Below are 14,516 nucleotides of genomic sequence, written 5' to 3'. Positions count from 1 at the left end.
CTTCATTGTTTATTATGAAACAAAAAAGTGAACAAGCAAGACTTACAGAATTACTCCTCCTCCTCTCTCTATCTCTCAAACCCATGACGGAAATCACCAACCTGAGCTCCGACGTGACGGAGCTGATCCTCTCCTACCTCCCCATCCCGACCCTCGTCCGAGCCTCCACCGTCTGCAAGCTCTGGCAATCCATCATCTCCTCCACCACCTTCTCCGCCACGCAAACCCAAACCCAAACCCAATCCCACCCTTGGTTCTTCCTCTACGGCATCCACAACACCTCCTCCAAGAACAACCAGTCCTTCGCCTTCGACCCTCTCTCCAACCGCTGGCTCCGCCTCCCCACCACTACTCCCACTCCTGCTTCCTCGGCGTCGACGGCTTCTTCCTCATCACCGCCCCCAACTTCACCTACTCCAGAATCCTCAAGCGCTCTTGGCGCTCCACCTCGCCTCTCTACTTCTCCCGCATCAACCCTCTTCTCGGCGTTTTCGACTCCGGCTCTCACCTCCCCAACTTCATCGTCGTCGGCGGTGTCAGATTCATCGGCAACTTGGTCGACATCGAGGACCGCTTGGTCGTCGAGATCTACAGCCCCGACTCCGATTCCTGGCAGCTCCGTCCTCTTCTCCCTGCTGATTTCAGATCCGGCAATTCCTCCTAGTCCTTGTCATCCGCCCTCTTCAAAGGGAGGTTCTCCGGTGGTTGCAGAGGAAGAGAAGAAGAAGAAGAAGAGAGGTCGAGGGAGAGAGAGAGACTGTGCGGCAGGAGAGAGGGAGGGAGAGAGAAAATATAAAAAAAGGGGGAGAAAAATTAAAAAAATAGAGAAAAAAATAAAAATAATAAAAATAATAATAAAAATAGAAAATTAGGGGCATAATAGTCATTTCGGATCATTTTGGACTTGTTATATGAGAATTTGAGAGAATAAGGACTATTCAGTTTAATTTAAAAGGCGAGGGACCAAACTGTTTTTCAGGGAAAAGTATGAGGAGTAACAAGTATTTAATCCAAAAGTAAAACTCTGAGCATGGCAGGTAGACTCACTCTAATTAATTCCATAACTGCCTCTATACCTATTTACACTATGCAGACTGCCAAGATTCCCGTTTCTACTTGTGATGCTTTAGATAAACTTAACAGGAATTTTCTTTGGGGTGATAGTGACGACAAAAGGAAAATACACTTGGTAAATTGGGACAATGTTTGCAGACCTAAAATTAGGGGTGGCTTGGGCATTAAGAGGACAGCTGATATGAATAAAGCCATGTTGGCTAAGGTTAGTTGGAGAATTCTACAAAATGATGATGGTCTCTGGTGTAATTTGTACAAAGCTAAGTATCTGAAGCATGTTTGTTTGATTAGCAATCACTATAAACTCCCTGATAAGTGCTCTGCTACTTGGCGTAGTATTTGCTCTGGTGCTACTCTATTAAGACAAGGAATTATATGGAGAATTAGTGATGGTGGCACTGCTCGCTTTTGGACTGACCATTGGTCCTTTCATGGAATCTTGGCTCCTCTGGCTATTGATCCCAACATGGTGGATCCCAACCTACTAGTTCAGGATTTTTGGAATGGTTATGATTGGGATATTACAATGGTCTATGCATGTTTACCTCCTGAAGTTGCAGCTAAAATTATTTGCGTCCCTATTGATAATTTTGGTTGCACTCCTGATAAGATGATCTGGAAGCCCACACTTGATGGCAAATTTTCTGTGAAAAGTGCCTATAATAGCATTGTTGATGATGGTCAACCTAGTGGTGGTCTTTGGAAAGGTATCTGGAGCTTAAATATCCATCCTAAATTAAAAATCTTCACTTGGCTCTTTGTTAGAGGGAGGCTGTTGACTAATATGCACCGAGCACAGAGACACCTTACTATGAACCCAAACTGTAAACATTGCCCTGAGGAACCTGAATCTATGATCCATCTTTTCAGGGATTGTCTCATGACTTCTACTGTTTGGAATGAAATTGGAATGCCCGCTAGCATTGCTAGGACTTTCAAGCTTGACTGGAATACTTGGATAGCAGCTAACCTTTTGCAAAAAAACTGTAAGTTTTTGGGATTTGAATGGTCTCATTTGTTCATTTACACCTGTTGGTTTATTTGGAAATGGCGCAACAAGTATATTTTTGATGATGGTTTCCAACGACCTCATAATACTGCTTCCATTATAATCCAGTACATTAGAGAATGGAGCTCTTGTCACATAAACTCTAAGATTATTTCTATCCGTAGAACTGAGATGTTGTGTTGGCAAAAGCCTTCTGTTGGCCAATTCAAATTAAATGTGGATGGATCCCGAACCAATAATGGTTTAATTGGTGCTGGTGGGGTCATAAGAGACAGCTCAAGAATTTGGCATCATGGCTTTATGCAGAACATTGGTAGTGGTGATGTTCTTCAAGCTGAAGCTTGGGGCTTGTTTACAGCTTTGCAGATTGTCATTGAGCTTAAGATCAAGCATATTGCTGTGGAAACTGACTCTGCTACCCTTTTGAATCTAATGATGAGTGCTGACATTGATCTCCATCCTTTGGGTACTCTGCTTTCTAATTGTAAGATTATGCTTACATCTTTTGAATCCTATTCTATTCAGCACATTCATCGAGAGAGAAATATGGTTGCAGATGGTTTAGCCAAAAGAAGTACTGATCAGGAGTTAGGGCTTTGCAGATGTCCTTCCATTCCTCCCTTTGTTTATCAGGCTGTGATGGATGATATTGATGGCATTTCTAGGCCTAGAACCTTTATGTCGTCTGTGATAGACTAGTTTTTTTTTTTCTGTTTCTTCCTTCTTTCTGGGCCTTGTGCCCCCATTGTACCAAAAAAAAAGAAAAGAGAAACTGACTTAGTGGCCTTAACCGGCATTAGGTAGAGAACTACGTAATCATTACATTTTAGGTTGTAACTATTGCATGCTTAAATCCCTAATTTCTAGAGCTCTACGCCTTTAGCTCATGTTTTGGTAGCCCTGGTAAGGTATTAATTCATGAGTTAGAGAGTTCATATTTGTCCTAACCGAAAATGTGAATACACTTAAGGAAATTCGGCTTCGTGGCATTGACCGGCATTAAGTACGGGATTTGGTTCTCATGAAAATATGTTTGTTTGCTTGAAATGTGTTTGTTGCATTGAAATTGCTAGAGAGTGATCCCTAGTACCCAAATCTATCTCTCTTTTATTTTATTTTTTCTTTGCTTTCAATTGTTGTTGTTAATTTAGTTTTTTTTTACTTAGTCTTTTTAGAAAATTACAATCACAATGTTTAATGACAATTTCTACCTCATTGTTAATAGCCATCACTAGGCTATTAGTTTTTATTAGGCTTTTGATGCAAATTAAAGCCGAGCATCGCTAAGGCTTGGTGCCTTAGATTAACATTTTTATTTTATTTTTATTTTTCCTTTATTTGCTTAGTGACTTTAGTTCCGACTATCCAAGGATTGTGGGTTAGCCACTAATCCCCGTGGTACGATAATGTTGGGCACAATACTTCCCTATCTTGACAATGATACGTACGCTTGCGTAAATGTGCATCAAGTCACATATACAACAACTAGTCTATTCTGAGTCGAACTCACGACCTCCCACTTACAAAAATGAGACTTATGCCACTAGATCAAATGATACTGGGCAACCTTGGATCATAATTAATAATAACTACACCAAAATATTCAATGAATTTAGTGTAAGGAAATTTCCAAATCAGATTGTTTTGAATTTAGTTTTGTATTAAGTGAGGGGGCTATGTATAGAAATTAATTATTTTTACTTAATTATTTAACTTATATTAATAGGAAGAGAAATTTTTAATACACCCTCCTCAATTACTTAATGCACACCCTTTATATTTTTTTTTGTCTCATTTTTTTGTCAAACTTTCATCTATGCCCCTCCTCATTAAATAAATAAATGAGAAATATTTAAAAACAATAGTAGGTCGGCTATGTATCATAAATTTTTATTTAATACATTCTTTTACTATAATTTTTTTAATTTATTGTGAAATTTATTTCTAATTAATTCTGGCACCTATCAAGGGAAGGAAATCACCTGTCCCATTTATTTTATCCCAATTCTGTCCCACCAATCATGTTTCACAACATATTTCTTTACTAACTGAGACATAACGCCGTTTACATCCCCTAAAAATAAAGCTTTATTTTGTTTTTCTTGTACACTTTATTTCTCTCCTTTCTCTCATGTATTTGTGGTCTGCAGCAAATCAAGCATGTGGGTTTGATTAAAGAAATATGCCCAGAAACTGATAGACAATCATATTTTGGTAAGTGTCATTAATGGTTACGAACAAAAACAAGTGGAAGCAGCCCAGAAGCTGCGAAATCTCTTTCTCTCTCTCTCAATGAAACCTAGAAGTTGCTATCCAAATAGAGATCGCTTCTTCTTCTTTTTTTCTCAGCAAAGCCATGTCAGATCTCCAAAACTCCTTTGACTAAATCCAAAATTTTGATTTTAAAGTGTGTATTCTATCTATTAAGTCTGATTGGAGAGAATATGTTAAATTAACATTTGGTTTCTGTGACTAGAAATTTGGATACAAAATACTTGCTTTGAAAGTATGAGATCCGAATCATGGAAAGCTGCAATTCAATCCCTTTCCTTTTCTTCAATTTGCTTGAAGTTTTGATGAAACATGTATGGCATACAAGCTACCAGTATGTGGTTTGGGGAAGAAGAGATCTAGGTTTGTGTTAAAATATATAGGGCTATATATTGTTTAGTACCCTGTGGTATGGGCCAAAAATCGATTCAGTCTCTCGACTTTCAATTTCATCAAAAACACCCCTACAATATCATATTCTCATCCAATAGGTCCCTCCGACTCAATTCCGTCAATTTTAGACGTTTAGTGCTGACATGACATTTCCAACTCATCAAAAGTGGGGCCCACACGGAAGTGAAATTCCAAAACTGACTCTAGCCAACTGAATATGGAAAAATTCAAAATAAATTTTAGACTTTGAGGTTGGGGAGACTCAAACCCCCCCTCTCCCCAACGCATATGCAAATGAAAGCTCCCAACCACCAAACCACTTGCATGGTATTGGTATATTGCAAACAAAAATAATATATATCTGTATAATGGATTTAAAAACACTTTGTCATTGTCGTCTGTGACGCCTTATCATATCACGATTACCATCTCTCCCATTTTCAATCTGCTCCCTCTCTCTCAGTCATTGCTAATATGACACAAAGCCACAGACTTTGAAATCCCCACTTCTAAATCCACCGCAATGCTGCCACTAGCTACACTTCCATCTTCTTCCTCCTTCACCCTCCTCTCCCCATCTCCAAAGCTCGCATCTTTCCACTCCAAAACCCACTCCTTCAACTCCGCCATGCGCTTCACACGCCTTCGTTCCCCTCCCTCCTTCACTCCGCGATGCACCGTCATCGAGAAAGAGACGCCGGAGACAGAAAAGCCTGAGACTTTCCTCCACGAGTCGTCGTCGCCGACCTTAGTCCGAGCGCGGTTCGAGAAGATGATACGGGAGGCACATGACAGAGTGTGTGGGGCCATTGCCATTTGGGAGAAGGCTGGGGTTAATGTGTCTATTATGTATGGAGTTATGTTGCCTAAGGCTTATAGAGCTGCTAAGGGCGCCGCCACTGATCACAAACCCGGCCCGGTGCTGTTCTTTGCCGCCGGAATTAGCTCGGAGATTGCTTGATTTCTGCTCTATTTGTGAAAAATGTCGCACATTTTGGCTGAAAAATGTCGCTCCTGTCGCTTCCTTCTTTATTATCATTATAAACAAACCCACAAACAAACTTGAATCTCTCTCTCTCTCATGGCATTCATGGCCACCGTTTCATGCGCTGCGCTCTTTTCCCGGGCCGGAATCATCTGCTCCATGAACAACATCCCTTAGAACACCGTCTACAGCGGCCCAAAGTCCTAGAGCCCGGACCACCGAGTCATAGTCACCCAAAATTTGGATAGAGAGTTTCTGGGTGGAGAGGGAAGTGAGGAGGTGGGTGGAGAGGGAGATGGGATCGTTGGTTTCTGGGTCTTTCATGGCGGAAGAGGAAGAAAAAGAGGAGAGGAGGAGAGATGTGGGTGGAGAAAGACAATGACAAAGTGTTTTTAAACCTATTGTACAGATATATATTGTTTTTGTTTGCAATATACTAGTACCATGCAAGTGGTTTGGTAGTTGGGGCTTTCATTTGCATATGCGTTGGAGGGGGGTTCGAGTCTCCCCAACCTCAAAGTCTGGAATTTATTTTGGATTTTTCCATATTCAGTTGGTCAGGGTCAGTTTGGGAATTTCACTTCCGTGTGTGCCCCACTTTTGATGAGTTGGAAATGTCATGTCAGCATTTAACGACTGAAATTGACGAAATTGAGTCGGAGGGACCTATTGGACGAGAAGATGATATTGTGGGGGTGTTTTTGATAAATTGAAAGTCGAGGTATTGAATCGATGTTGGGCCCATACCACAGGGTACTAAACAGTATTTAGCCCAAATATATAATTTTTCTTTAATGTATATTTGTTTAATTTTTAGTTTTTTAGTAAAGTTGACAGAGTTAAGAGTATGTTAGTAGTGAGGACATGTGTCAACAAAGTATGGAAATGACATAATTGGGATAGAATAATTGGGGACATGTGATTTCCTTCCCCTATCAATATGGTAATAACTAATTATCTATATTCTTTCTCACATCAATGAGAGAGAGAGAGAGAGAGAGAGAGAGAGAGAGAGAGAGAGAGAGAGAGAGAGAGAGAGAGAGAGAGAGAGAGAGAGAGAGAGAGAGAGAGAGAGAGAGAGAGAGAGAGAGAGAGAGAGAGAGGGATAGAAGAGAGAGAAGCCATAGGAGACTTCGCCGGAGTCCCGTTACCGATTGCGCTGGACTCAGGTCACCGGTCGCGGGAATCCCGTCACCGACCATCAAACTTCTCTAAAAACCTAGCGGAGGTCCTCAAAGAAGTCGTCAAACATCTCATAGGTCACCGGAAAGGTTTTTTGCTCTCCCAAAAAACATTTATTGCCCCCCAATAAAATAAAAGTTTATGAAACCTCGCCGGAGTTCTCTAAAGCGGTTGTCGGATATATCATAGGTCGCCTGAGAGGTTTATTACCTTTATTGCCCCTAATAAACCTCTAAGTCGCCGGAATGGGAACTAATCTCCTTAAAATTAGACAAATAAAACTTTGATTAAAAAAAAAAACAAGGAGATTACATTAATTCAAAATATTTATTGGGGGGCAATAAACGTTTATTGGCCCCCAATAAATGTCTATTAGGGGCAATAAAACATTTTTTTTTGTTCCCTTTTGGGCCTTTTGCCCCCATTTTACCAAAAAAATAAAAATAAATAAAAGAATGATTAATCAGGGTTTAATCAAAGGGAAAATTTCACAAACAGTACACCAAGTAAAGGCCACTAATAATTCTTATACACAAAGTTTCAAACCAAACATTTCGGTACACGAAATCTGAAACTCGACCCACTATCAGTACACGATGTCAATTTTTGACACCAAAATGTCCATTATGCCCTCAGTTCTTTTTTTTTTTAATAATTTTTTTTTTCTGTTTTTTTTTTTTCCTTCGTTTTTATCTCTTTCTTCTTCCTTCTTCCGGGCTCACTCCCTCACTCGATCTTTCGCCGTCAGGGACGACTCTGTTCCCGGCAAGGCCTTCGGCTCTGGGACCTCAATCTGGCTGAGCGGGGCCCACGACCTTCAGTTCAACAACTGCGAGAGAGCCAAAGAGGCCCAAATCCACGGGATCGAGACCTTGATCTGCATCCCAACTTCCAACGATGTTCTTGAAATGGGTTCCTCCAGTTTGATCAGAGAGAACTGGGGGTTGATCCAGCAAGTCAAGTCGTTGTTCGGGTCGGATCAGCCCGACCCGGAAACAAGACCACTCGAGTTCATCAACTGAAACTTCTCCATTTTTGACATCGGCATCATTGCCGGCGTGCAGGAAGAGGATCACAGCTCATACAATGACAATAAGAAACATGTTTTTGGTTCTAGCAAGAAGAAGAACAGAGCTCCGAACCCAAACCCGGATTTCGCAGATTCCGACTGCCAGATGAAAAGAGCGTCGAAGAAACAGGGCCGGAAACCCGGGCTGGGCCGAGACACGCCGCTCAACCACGTGGAGGAGGAGCGGCAGCGGCGGGAAAAGCTCAACTCGCAAGGGCGGCGTTGGAAGCGAGGGAGTGAGCCCGGAAGAAGGAAGAAGAAAGAGATAAAAACGAAGGAAAAAAAAATAATACAAAAAAAAATTATTAAAAAAAAAAGAATTGAGGGCATAATGGACATTTTGGTGTCAAAAATTGACGTCGTGTACTGATAGTGGGTCGAGTTTCAAATTTCATGTACCGAAATGTTTGGTTTGAAACTTTGTGTATAAGAATTATTAGTGGTCTTTACTTGGTGTACTGTTTGCGAAATTTTCCCTTAATCAAAACCATCCCAAATCAATCAGGGTTTAATTTGTCGGTGACGTAGAGATAAGGATCATGATAAAGGGCGGTGTGTGGAAGAACACGGAGGACGAAATCCTCAAGGCCGCGGTTATGAAGTGCGACACGAACCAGTAGGCTTGAACTTCCTTGCTTCTCGTTCGCAAATCCGCCAAGCAGTGCAAGGCTCGGAGCCTCAATGTCCTAGAGTGAGCCGGGCTCAAAGGTGTCTGATTCAAAATCGGGCTCGGTGGGTTAGGGCCTTGTTGCCGTTAGAGTGGCGATCGATTGCATTCGCTTGCAAGCCTGGAGAGGCGCTTGATGATCTTCTCTAGGGCTGGAGAAATGACCTGTCGGAGACAGGAATCGGCTTTCAAAGAAGCCATTCCCGGTGGTGGCTTCGAGTGGTAGTGGTGGTGGGAGGGACACAGTGGGGCCGGACTTGGAGAAATGGCTAGGGTTTCCGATTGCCGGACTCCGCAGTGGCATAGAGAGAGAGAGAGAGAGAGACAGAGCTGGACTTGGAGAAATGGCTAGGGTTTCCGATTGCCGGTGTACATACATGTACATTTGCAAGCATAATTAGCTATAATGGGCCACGCTCATTGTACGCTCATTGTACTGCCAATGGGCCATAATTAGGTTTATATACACACCCTAAACTAATTCCAACCAAAGGAGTGACATACAGATACACCGCCAGGCGGGCTACAACCTCAGCGTCGGATCACCCCCGGGTCACCGCCGACGCGCCGCCACGCGCCGTGCCAAAATGGCATCAGTAGCTCCCAGAGCTGGGAACTGAAGCACATCAGTCCCACATCGAAAACAAGGAGGAGGTCAGCCTCCTCCTCACCTATAAAAGGTTCTCTCCTCTCTCCTCATTAATTACGCATTCAATACTTACCTACTGTTACTTTGTCAACATAAATACATTGACTAACTTAGGCATCGGAGAGTTGAAGACCGCCCGGCGCGGTCTCCCTCTGACGCCCTTTGTATTTTACTTGACAGGTAGCGGAAGCTTTGAGAACATCACAAGTATCGATCCGCCCACCGGATCAGCGTTAATAAAGGTTCAGCTACCGCCGAACTTTTAGACATTAACAGCCGGACTCCGTCGTGGCATAGAGAGAGAGAGAGTGTGGCATGGATGTAATTCATTAATTAGGTTGAGGGTAAAATTCTCATTTTATTTTACATTGGATTAGTGGGAATAAAAATATGTTGCTGAGGTAAGTGGAATAATTTTGGCTCATTTTGGTGCTTTGGGTCAAGGACCCAAAATTTAACCTATAAGAAAATATTTAACTAATATTTTGATATAGAAAGCATTTAATTCTTTTATTTATGTATTTACTAATGAGGAGGGGTATAGATGGATGTTTGATGACAAAAAAATATAGGGGTCTTCATTAAGTAATTAAGGGTGTGTATATAAAACTTCTCAGTTTCGACGACTTTCTCTCTACTAGGGTTTCCTCTAGTTGAGAAACTGATCGAGTTTGGGCCGTGATGGAGGCGGCGGTGGGTAGTCCGACAGCCGAGGAGGCTATGGTCAATCTGATAGGGGGAGGTGAAGCGATCCACGACATTTTCTTTTATCTCTGTCGACGTCTGCTATCTCCAAGGCGTGTGGGGATACCGTCATTCACGGCGGCGATCTCCGGAGTTTGGAGACTGAAAGAGCGTGTTCTGGTCCGCCAGGAGGAGGGGGTATCTTTGTGTTCCAGTTCAAGGAGAAGCAGGCGAAGACCCATGTTCTAGATGGTGGCCTTTGGTTCTATAACAATTCGATGTTATTGTTGGCGGATTATGATGGTGTTCGTGCTTTGGAAGAGGTACCGCTGCACTTTCTTGAGGTTTGGGTGGCGGTAACGGGGTTGAGCGTTGCAATGGGAAATAAGCGTGCCCTAACCCTTCTCGGCAATGCTCTAGGGCAGTTTGTGCGGTTCGATCAAGCTGCGATTGTGTGGATGGATCCTGTTCAGAGGATCCAGGTGATCCATGATGTATGGCGTCATATCTGGGCTCGGCGTACGTATAGTTTTTCGCTGGTGGTGGCAGTGGCTTTGGAACTTAGGTACGAGAAGTGCCATGGGATCTGTAAAGAGTGTGGGTTCTTTGTCCATGGTCAGAGTGGCTGTGATAAGGGGTTGGAAGAGGCGGCAATGGCTGTTACGGCTCCATCGTGTTTGGAAGGAAACGAATTGCAGATCGTGGCCGGATCAGAATCACCAGAGCTTGCTATGCTAGTGTTGGCCGGAACTGAGTCGCCGGAGCTCTCTGTGCAGGTTTCGGGGGTTGGAGTTGACCCTAGGTTGGAGTCGGCGGGGGAAAGCAGGCTAGTATCGTCTCCGAGTTTATCAGCGGGAAACCCTAATTTGAATTTAGGGTTTCTAGCTGGGCTACGAGGTACTGGCCCAGGTAGACAGTTGGGCCAAAAGGCTGCTGGTTATGGGTCTGTGGCTGCTGGGCTGCTAGGAAACCCAACTAGGATGTTGGGTATTCGTCGGCTACGTGAAGAAGACTGGGCTGAGTGCGGGAAACTCGTAAAGGTCTCCTCTGACAACTTGGTTAACATCCCTGTCACTAAAGGGAAGGTGCCCAAGAAGAAGGGTTGTCCCCGTGGATGCTGGAACAAACCCAAACCCGTTTCAGCAGGTGTGGGTCCCGATGCGGAGGAGTTGGCTAATCCTCTCCAAGAGGGTTAGGGTAGTAGCTCTACATCTTCACTAGCAGAAGATTACTGAGATGTTGCAGTCGGTGCTTCATAACAGTGCTTTGCTCGGAAAAGGTGTAAGACTATATTTTATTGTTTTCATTTCTTTGCTTTTTCCAACTTTTTTAGGTTTTCTTTGTTAATAAGTCCCTGCTTCTCTTGGTAGGGTTAAGTGGTTGGGCTTGGTTTTCCAAGTTCCTTTTGCTTTTTGTTTACCTGGCAGCGATGATGGTTTCTTTTCTCTGGTGGTGACAGGCTAGAGGGGAGATTCTTTATTCACCGTTAGGTTTGTTTCTTTTTGCATAGCCAAAGTGTGTTAGGGAAGGGGGATTTTTTTATTATGGTCATCCTAACGTAGTTGTCTGTATATTTGAGCTCAAAGATTTGAAGTGTAAGGTTACTACTTAAGGGCTTGTTTCCAGTCCGTGGCTGGCTTCTTGTAATGCTGGCTTCATCGATCAATGAAATTGTTGTCGTTTCTCCTCAAAAAAAAGAAAAAAGAGTACACATGACAACTCTTCTTTAGGGATCCATCCTTCAGGAAACTCTAAACTTCAAACGAAGGGTTGAAGTTTCGGGTGAGCTCGCCGCCCAGACCTTCGACCTCGATCACTTTGGCCTTCATCTTCTTGGTGACACCATCCGGGATGTCCATGGTCTCCGTCCGACAAAAACAGCGCCACCGTCGGCGCCTAATCGCGGCGAGAGTATGGACGTCTGCACTGCGGACGTCCTCTTATGATCCTATATATATATATATATATATATATATATATATATATATATATATATATATATATATATATATACATATCCTATCCAGAGCGAAGCTCCGCTTTGAAATTAACGTGTGAAGTTTGAGTTTTGGATCACTTTTCAGTCGCATATCTACATCTCGACCGTTCAGTTTTTAGGTACTAGTGTATAGATCCTCTCTGCAAATTTTCAGCCAAATTGATGATCGTTAAGTTATCTAACTCGCTTAAACCAATGGACGGACTGAATCTGTCAACCTGAACCGTACTAGCTTTAAGGCAATTATCAATGCCTTAACGATCATTATTTTGGCTGAAAATTTGCAGAGACGATCTATACACTAGTACCTAAAAACTGAACGGTCGAGATGTGGATATGCGACCGAAAAGTGACCAAAAACTCGAACTTCACACGTAAATTTTCAAAGCGGAGCTCCGCTCTGGATAGGATCTGTATATATATATATATATATATATATCTTCATAGAAAGTAGATTCGTTGCTATTGTACTCTTCTTCACACAACTTCGAATTCTCAAACCAGGTATGGAGTCTATCTTTATTATGCCAACCTTTATGACTTTTGTTTGATTAATTGGGTCATTTTGGTCGGTTTACGTAGTTTTTCACAAAAAATTATGCATGAGTCCTTGAGCTTTTCATCTTTTTTTGGTAGGTTGTAGTCGGATGCAACTTCGATCAGCTATTTAGTTCATCCCAGTTTTCTTATTGGTCAAAATGGTACATATATGCTCTTGCTGCACCAGAGTTTTTCATGCCGAGGTTGCAATCAACCTTTCCTTGTTCATAGAAACCATGTTCTGGAGGTAAAGGAAATAATAACTCTGCATTTGTTACTAACATATATTCATGGTAAAGAAGACACAGAAGCTGCTGCTAAGAGGAAGTTTGATCGGGTTTGTGACACTTAGGTGAAAAATCAATTCAGGATGGTCGTGTTTTTCAACAGAACTTTGCAATTAGATCGTATGACTTGGGCCTTGATGGAAAAGCAAGTTTAAGGTCCATGATGAAACATGTACAGGTACGTAGGTGGTACTTTGGTTTAGGATCAAAAGAAGCTTCTCGATTGTTCTAGATAGACTCATGCTCCAGTCCGAATTTATTGGTGAGTCAAAGTCCAATATAAATTTTTCATCACCAACAGCAGTTTTAGAATAACTGTCTTTCACTTAGGTGCTTAGTGTGTTAATGTTTTTAATTTCAACTTTTTAAGTCAGATTGTCTTAGAGGTTTATATTTATAGTTCTTATTCTAATCATTTGACTCATTTATTATAAACAAAAAAAAACAAAAAAAAGTGAATTAACTTTTATTTATATATATATATATATATATATATATATATTAATGATTTGATAGAGGAACAGGAAGAAAATCAAGTAAATCCATCGTGCATCACATGGATTTGTTAATAATCAAATGGTTAAGTCAAAGAAGATCAGCGTTATTGACAACGTGTCCCCTTGCAAGATATGCATGCTTCAATCATTAATTAACTATATTTGATTAGTCCAAGAACGTATCTATTATATTTATTCCTGCACCATATTTTTTGCCTGCCATTCTTCGGTGCCTACCGCGCTACTCTCTAGCTACCAGACTACATATTGGCACATTTATCGATCAATTTCGTTTCATTCGGAAATGACGTTTGCCTGCCATTCTTCGGTGCCTACCACCCTAGTCTCTAGCTACCAGACTACATATTGGCACATTTATCGATCAATTTCGTTTCATTCGGAAATGACGTTTCTTGAGCTTTGATTAGTTTGTAGTTTTTTTTTCTATATTTTGTCAAGGGAACTCAAAAGCTTCCTAGGTCCAAGATAAACTCCTTCAGCGCATGTGAAATGCTCTAACTATGCATTGCAGCACAGTATCTGGTCACTTTGACAGCTTCGGAGTTCGAACCTAGGTTGGGGAGCACACCCAATTAAACAAAAACCATTGGGTCACTTATAGTTGGTACATCTCGAGTTGTCGTTGTTTGCTTATAAAACAAAACGTTACGCAGGCACAATGTCGATGTCTCATTTATAAGAACAGAGTAGCTGATTAAGAAGATCCATTATTGCAACCCAAATACAAATATCTTATCCAAGTCATCCATCAAGACATTAATAATCATATCTGCATACAAATATCTTATCCAGGGATAACAACATAAGATACTAGTAAGTATATAACAAGACAAGTCGAGCATCTTATCTTATTTGTTGAAAAGTAGTCTAGAGTCTTTTTTTTTTTTTTTTTTTTGAAATGAGGGCTTTGTGCGGCTACCCTTACCGAATAGTTTATTATTCTTTTTTATTAAAAGAAAGAATAATAGTTTATTATTCTTTTTTGTTAAAAGAAAGAAGCTAGACGAAGAATAGTTTTTCTGTCAAAAAGACAATAACCAAGTGACAACCTTTCTATATATTTCTTTCATTATTATTATTATTATATAAATACGTATTAATTGTAGAGGTTCATTTGATCGATTAACAATAATAATTTTTTTTTTTTTTAAAGAAGATCAAAAGATTTCACTCCTACCTTCATGGTGAC

Source organism: Rosa rugosa, chromosome 1 (genome assembly GCF_958449725.1).
Source record: "Rosa rugosa chromosome 1, drRosRugo1.1, whole genome shotgun sequence".
Classification (NCBI taxonomy): Eukaryota; Viridiplantae; Streptophyta; class Magnoliopsida; order Rosales; family Rosaceae; genus Rosa; species Rosa rugosa.
Note: the sequence above shows the minus strand (reverse complement) of the source record.